Source organism: Haliotis asinina, chromosome 1 (genome assembly GCF_037392515.1).
Source record: "Haliotis asinina isolate JCU_RB_2024 chromosome 1, JCU_Hal_asi_v2, whole genome shotgun sequence".
NCBI lineage: Eukaryota > Metazoa > Mollusca > Gastropoda > Lepetellida > Haliotidae > Haliotis > Haliotis asinina.
The window spans coordinates 18,369,825-18,378,120 of record NC_090280.1 but is presented as its reverse complement, the minus strand read 5'-3'; the positions used below and the strand labels follow the sequence as shown (position 1 = coordinate 18,378,120).

The following is an 8,296-nucleotide window of genomic DNA, read 5'->3' as shown; positions in this document are numbered from 1 at the left end:
ATGTTTACTACGCACTAAGTTTGGTACATCCACGTTTGTAACATACAACGTCCAACATGTATTAGCAGCTGTATCATCTGTATATGGGTATCTTCAACGCATCGCTGACTGTACACTAGACATAAAGTCGTGGATGACTACAAATAAGTTCAAGCTGAATGACACGAAGACTGAAGCTCTCCTTGTGGGCACAAGACAACAACTAAGCAAGGTGGATGCTGTCACCCTCAAAGTTGCAGATGCGGATGTCTGTCCATCAGATGTGGTGAGGAATCTTGGCGTTCACATTGATTCTTCTTTGACGTTCAGTGCCCATGTTAACCAAGTGAGCAAAGCATGCTTCTTCCATCTCAGGTCGATCAGCAACATTCGCCAGGGCTTGACTTCTGCAGCAACTCCAGCCCTTGTTCGAGCTCTAGTAACATCTGGGCTTGACTATTGTAACAGTGTTCTTACTAGCATCAACTCCAATCTGACTGATAAACTGCAGAGGATTCCAAACGTGCCCCCATCACTCTTGTCCTTAAAGAACTCCATTGGCTTCCGGTCAAGGCAAGAATCGATTTCAAAATACTCTGCCTGACGTACAAATGTCTTCATGGCTTGTTCCCTTCCTACCTCTCTGACCTGCTTCACCCATATGTACCAGCCCGCAGTCTCCGTTCCAACTCTCAGAATCTTCTTGTGATACCCTCCTACAAACTACAATTTTTTGGACACCGCAGCTTCTCCTACACAGCACCAGTCCTCTGGAATGCTCTTCCATGTGACATCAAAGTTTTGATAGTTTTAAAGCAAAACTGAAAACCCAGCAGTCCTCTGACTGAAAACCCACCTTTTCTCAGCAAACTTCACATAATTTCACCCATCATCATCCTTGTACATATTTTTATTCACTTCTGTAGCGCTTTGAGCATACTTAAGGGCGTGGAAAAGGCGCATTATAAATGTGCATTATTTTTCTATGGGTCGGAAGCCACACATGACGAATAAACAATTGAATTGATATATTGAACTATATTTTCTCTATCAATGCAACATATTCGACTGTAGAACTATTTCAACATATGTATTTCTTAAAACTAACAACCAAAAGAGAAGTACGACACTATGTTTGTTTGCATAAACACAAAATAGCACCTTCCTGACCTTTAACATTACTGAGATGTCCTTAAACAACACCACGAGATACAATATTTATCCTTTGTTTTATGCTATCTAAAACATACGCATTATGTAATAAATTAAACCAATCTCACAGATAAATACTTTTCGAACAACTACATTCTTAGATGGTGGAGATGAAGAAAACAGGGGAAGCATGTTTATTCAGTTAAACGACAGTGGTGCCTAGATAACAGGTATAAATGACATCCAGGTATTGCTACATATCTATTGCTGAAACTCCCATCATGTCACTTATACAATAATAGTAGGCCTGGTTTATCTTTTACCATAATTCCTACTTACATTCTACTCAGTAAACATACTGTTCAACTTAACATCATTCTATGAATATTGAACAGTGAACAACCATCACTGATCACTGATCACGGGACACTGTCAATACTAAACAGTGAACGTTGAACAGTGAACACTGAACAATGAACAGTAAATACTGAACAGTAAACACCGACAACCGATCACTCAACATGGAAAGCTATAAGTGAAAAGTGAACATGGACACTGAACAGTGAACACCGAATAGTGATTTCTAAACTGAATATTGAATACTGAATGTAACAGTAAACACTGAAACAATGAACAGTGAATGCTGAACACAGTACGTCGAACGCTGAGTGGTGAACAGTAAACACCCATCATCGATCATTCAAAACGGATCACTGTAACTGAAAAGTGAACACAGACATTGAACACGAACAATGAACACTCCGTGGTGAACACAGTGAACACCGAACACCGAGGAATATACAAAATGAACAGTGAATGCTGAACAGAGAACCCTGTACACAGAACATTGTAACTGAAAACAACATCAATGTATCATCACATGGATCAGATGTGATGATATCACAATGAAACATCTGAGGGTGTGAGGATGTGTTATCTCCTCTGGAATGTTTTTGACTATCTTCGTCGGCATTCGCAACTTAAATCCACAGGTTGGGAAAATCCCTAGTTACTTGAGAGATAGTACTTCATAAATGAAGACGTTGCACATGTCAGTCCATTCCGGTCACCTTGCCTGTTGTTTGGAGACGGCGCAGCTATTGCAACTACCACTATCCAACTCTAGCAATAACTCTAACTACTGTTGAGCATACAGGTGCTTGTCAAAGATGAAGCCACAACAAATGCATGCATATATGTAAATCTGTATATGTGTCAGTGTAGCGATAATATACTTGTGTACCTGATGACGTCGCATGGTACCTTCAATACTCTAAGTTGAATGATTATTAGATTGTACATATTTCAGCTTTCGGGTGTGTTTCATAAAATATATCACAAGTACGGGCTGAGGTTGATAACAGAATGTACTCTTTTCAAAAACAGAATAGGCATTTTCAGAAGCTGATTTCGATACATTTTGACAGCAATCGTTATTAAGACAATTCCTATGTTTGAATCCAATTAATCGTGGATGTGTATTGCGCAAACGCATCACAAAAAAAATGTTAGTCATAAAAAGTGAAAATGATACTTGAAAGTGCATACTGGAACCTTTTCTCAGTAATGCACGTGCATGAATAAAGACATCGACTCTAGAAGGCCAACCCGAATTCATATTTTTTACAAACCTTTCCATTCAGCAAAACTTGAAATATCGCCATTCGAAGTATGGAAACAGGAAAGTCTCAATGATTAACGGAAATGCAACAAAGGAATGACAATTGCTGTCAAAATATATGGAAATGAACTGCTGAAAGCCCCTACGCATTTCTCTGTTTAAGTGTGAGCATTCAGCAATACATGGTTCAGTTTATGAATCTGTTGTAAACAAGAAAACACTGGTGGAAGATGAAGGACAAATGTTGCTCTTCATGGTTTGCAGACTGATTACAAAATTATTCAAATTGATATTCAAAATGAAAATGTGTTATTGCTGTGGTGGTGATACTCTACGTGATCAAGTAATCATCATTTAGTTGAGAGGTCGAATCTTCATGGAGGAAGACTTAAGTCCTGACAAACCAAACCATCCTGGTCCCTCATTGTACAGACCATTCAGGTGTGACTGGTAGCACGATTTGAACCACCAAGCCCCCTTTTTTGCAGCGCACAGTTTTCTCGAAGATGTATCCAGATCCAAATTCTTTGCTGTGAATCTGGTGTTGATGCGATACAACATCTTGTCTCCTGAAAATGCACAAACACCTGCATATACACAAACATATTTTTGACTATTACTTGAACACTCCAATCTGAACTGTAACATACCGTTCAGTCATGGCTTGTTTGATAACACTGTATGCGTCTGAGCCAAACAGAGAATAGTATGAACACAGTGTCAAAGAGAGTGTGTACAAACAGATTCTTGCTGAAATTGAGCAACATGCTCACGCGTCATCTCCCGCTTCACATAACGATTTACGGTTTCATAGCTTCCTTCATGGAGAAATGTGTACCTTCACAATAGTGTATTACATTCCTTCATTCTAATCATCCAGTCAGAAGTAACAATGATTTAATCAACACAATAAGAATATATGACATTCTGAAACAAGCACAAATTAATATCTCCAACAAACTCACCAGCTGTTCCTGAATATTTCCCGATGAACAGAGTGTAGAACTCTGACATGCTGCCCAGGTGGAAGCTGTTATACTCGGCATAGAAATGACTTCCTGATTTGTTCACCAGATCGATTCTCAGTTCGTAGGTTTTCTGCTTTGTCACTCTGTGTATCTTCTCATTTCCTGAAATATGACCACAGTTTACACTATCCCGAAGTTCTGGAAACGATTCCAATCACACACTGTATGAAATGAAAACTCAGTCATGGGTTATAGTGACACCCCGGGTCAAGGAGGCGAGTCAATCAGTACAGCAAGATACTGTGCAGTATTACTAAAAAATCAGAATGGAGTTTCATAAGTTGTTCCATGTCGGGAACCAGCCTTTCTGTAGCACCCGACCACCAAAAGGATGTCTCTGTTCAAACTCCAACACACAATCCAGACGCAAATGCATAATTGTACGGGAATGATTTACTTTTGGCTTAAATATCAATGAAATATTTATCACGATTTCCTTTACGAAATCCGTTTTCAAGAAGCGCTATTCTATCGCATAGCCCTTATACATAATTCGGTACATAATTGTCCTAAACCTCGATAACGACAGTTTCTTTGTGTAATAGTTACAGACACATACAACCAATTATGACTTACAACATATCAGACACCAAGTTATCACAGATCCAGAACTAAGACAGACGAACACTATCATATGCTTCACTGTGTTTTTGTGGTCAAATGCTCAACATTTAAACCATGAAATGAGTATAATGTCACGGAAGTACGAAGCATTCATGGGACAGGAAATTGATGTTTGTACGCACCAAGCCAAAACTCTCGGGTGAGGTTTCCAAATCCGTCCATGTATTCAAACCAGGTTCGATAGAAATCTTCTGACCCGTCCAGTCGCCTTTGAAATACCTGTTCATGGAAAATCAATGTGTCATTGTGCGAATATTGAGATATATGACACAATGACATTAGACGTTGAAGGAAGAACTGCCATGCTGCAGATATTGTCTGGAACTTACCAACCATCCTCCGCCAGTCATGTCACAGTAGGCCAGAAATGACCCCTTCCCATCTGTCGGTTTGATTCGCTAAACTCCGTCATCAGCTTCGGGAAACTCGTCCAACATGCTCTTACAGTCTGTTCAATGTGAAGCGTATTTGGCGTTATTTCGGTATTTCCTCATTTACATAATGTCTCTTGCAGTCTCAACGTATGTCAACCACTTGGAACAAGGAATGCTGTTCCTGGAATTAATCCTTCTTAACTTCCTAACTAAAGTTTAATAACAGGAGAAAGCTGAATAACATTTTACTGAGGCATGTGACGCTCCTTAACATGTTTACTCAAAGAGCATGTGCGCCAACAGATAGAAAACAGGAGCTGGAAATTCCTGTATTTTAATTTTCAAAAGCAAGAAGGAGCGAGGGATGTGCTTCTCTTCTATGTCTTAGTGCCCAGTGTACAAAGACATTTGGGAGGTGTGTGTATTCGGAAAAACCTTTACCACTGGTTGAAATGCATAGATATAGAGCTGTCAGAATACTAACAAAGCTGTAAAGTAAGTGATGCCGCAACTTTCTACACTACGACGTACTCACCACTGCGCATGTCCGTGTTCCCACAAGTTTCATCCCTGGAAGCCAGGAAGTTATCCATGGATGTCTTGAAAGTGTCGTAGTTGTCCAGAACCTGACAGTAGTCGCCGGATATGTTAGCATATCCACCACCAACCAGCAACACTACACACAGACATAGTGGGAACACCATGCTTCTCTCTGATAGCTGTTTGTACGAACTGAATCCGACTGAATGGGTCTTGAGTGTGGAGCACTGTGTATTTAAAGGCTAACTTCAGTGCCAATCAAAACACCCTGCATATTTAACAAGGAATATGATTCACACAATGGCAACACTTGTGGTGTTTATATGCTGTATCACACACCGAGAGGTACTTGTACATTGAACTGACAAACAGTGCCATGACAAGTGGACCTCTGCTGTAACTAAAGTAAGTCATAATCCCGGCCCTCTCTGGTATCCATCTCCTCATGGTGCACACACTTGTCTTCCACTTATCTAAATACACTTGATGAACACGAGTCGAACACTTGTATAACCATTATTCAACACTTAAAACAAAGTAGATCCGGATTTTAAAGTTGTTCAGTTGCCAGGTCACCAGCTAAACCTATGTATCGCAACAATTACATAGGGACTTCATGTCTACAACCGTACATCACATTTGTTTGTGAAAGTAAAGTCTGAGTGAGTGAGTGGGTTAGTTTAGACTTTAGTTTAAATAAGTCGCACTCAGGAATAGTCCAGTTATATGGTGGTGGTCAGTAAATAGTCGAGTCTGGACAATCACGTGATCAACATGAGCATCGATCTGCGCAACTGTGTCAATCAACCCAGCGAGGCTGACCACCAATAGCACTGTCTGTCTATCAAGACCGGTTAAATGAAACATCTGACGTTGTTGATGAACTCTCTGAAACTAGCCACACTGTCTTGTGTGGCGATTTTAACACCGACATCATCAATTATCAACGTCCCACAGATCACGTTTACTTCAACAGTATCTCTCTGTGCGGAATATGCTACCTTCCTGTTACGACGGCAAAGAAGTGGGACAAATGATAACATGATGATAACACCGAAACAGGAGAAATACACAATACACCAAAACTGATTACACATTTGTTCCCGAACACCTAGGACAGTCGGCCATCACTTCACATATTTACGATTCATCCCCTTTCCATGTATCTGATCATTTCCCTGTATTTGCTTCCCTTCATGTCGACATGCTCAATGGTACTGCATGTAAACCACACCATCTACTCCCCACAAGTGATCAAAAGCTTGGCAGTGATATCTTTTTACACGGAAAGGTCCGTCCAATTTATACACTTCTTTCTCGACAACACAAAAATTAAGCGTTCGGTCGTATCTGGCACAACGGACTGCTGCTGAAAGTATTTCTTCTTCGTGTGCAAGGAAAAGCCTCGCATATAATACGCCGTCAGCATGAATCAATGTGTCAGATATGCTGACGAGACAACTCGAACGTTCAAAGTCAGACAAGGCGTATGACAAGGGCATGCCTTATGTTCCTTGTTTATATAGATGAACTTGTTCGTCGCTTTGATCAGTTAAGACAAGGTCCTATCCTTGGACGTGATCACTATCCAGTAGTCCTACTCGAGGATGACACGACTCTCATAAGCCCGACAAATAGTGGCCAACATATGTCCTTAGAAACTGACCATCAATATCCTTGCCGATGGAGACTGACATATAATGCAAGCAAAAGCAGTGTCCTAGTATTCAAGGGTGGGAGTAAAATTGACCAGTCGTGCCCTTTCAGCCTGGGTAATCACTTACCGTCCATGACATCGAACACAATATACGCAGGATCCTTTATGAGTACTCATTCGGAATCCGAAAGGAGTACGAGATCTCGTGCTAAGGCGAGAGAAACCTTGAACTCACTTAGAGATATTGGTCTTAGAGCTGGTGGCCTAAACCCAGCCTGTTGGCTAAACCACAGGGACTAGTATTGCTGAAAATAATACGTCCTGGGGCCAACAAGCGTACACTGACATCCACATACATATAAAGACGGTACATGTATATGGATGTCAGTCTACGCTTGTTGGATTATTTTCATCAATACAAGCCCCAGGGGTCTTAACATACGGCGGAGAGTAATAATTCCATGCTCCTTCTTCGCGATTGAGCGGTGGTCACATATGTCCCGGACAAAAACAAATAACATTGAAACTATCCAGCGCTACTTTACACGAACTGTGTAAAATTTTCCTCAGAGATGTCCGACCGTTGCAACTATTCAAAACTGAAGGGTTGGGGACTGTGACAGCTACTATAGACACAATGAAGCCGATTTTCCTCGGAAGGTTATGCCGAAGCAATCACAGAGTCTGCGAAGCTCCAGGATCCTGAGATCATTGCAGTGTCTATGGACAGTGAGCTATAGATAATAGCTTAATGCTTAACAGAATGATGTAAATATGTGGCATTGTAAAACTTCTTTTTCCTCTTTACAATACATCTTTGTGTTACGTGTGTGCGTTGTGTTAAGTATGTGCGTTGTGTTTAGTATGTCGTTGTGTTAAGTGTGTGTGTTGTGTTAAGTGTGTGTGTTGTGTTAAGTGTGAGCATTATGTTAAAAGAATAATGAACGTTTTTTCACTTGCCGGAGGAAATAAAGATCATTCATTCATTCATTGTACACATCACGCTGTACATACACAGGCATCTACACAACTCACTTTACACACAGAATGATGTACACACCTCCCTGTACACACAAACATGCACACCACGCTGTACTCAATTCAATTCTCTTTATTCAGTACAATGAGTGGGTCAACGGCCCTATGTACAAGAACAAGGTCCATGCATTATACAAGAACTTAAACAAGCACAGGAAAACTGTGAAAGCAATTTGATACAGAATTTATCTAACTGGATGCAAACATGAAAAAATAATTATAGAATTCCACAATCCAAACTGCCTAGTTTTATACTATAAAGCAAATGTACAAATGTTTAAGA

At 40.4% G+C, this 8,296-nt stretch overlaps 1 pseudogene; it reads right to left on the bottom strand.

Annotated features, from left to right (window-relative positions):
* Positions 1–3,106: 3,106 nt before the first annotated feature.
* LOC137258485 (fibrinogen C domain-containing protein 1-like) lies at positions 3,107–5,482 on the bottom strand (annotated as a pseudogene).
* Positions 5,483–8,296: the final 2,814 nt, after the last annotated feature.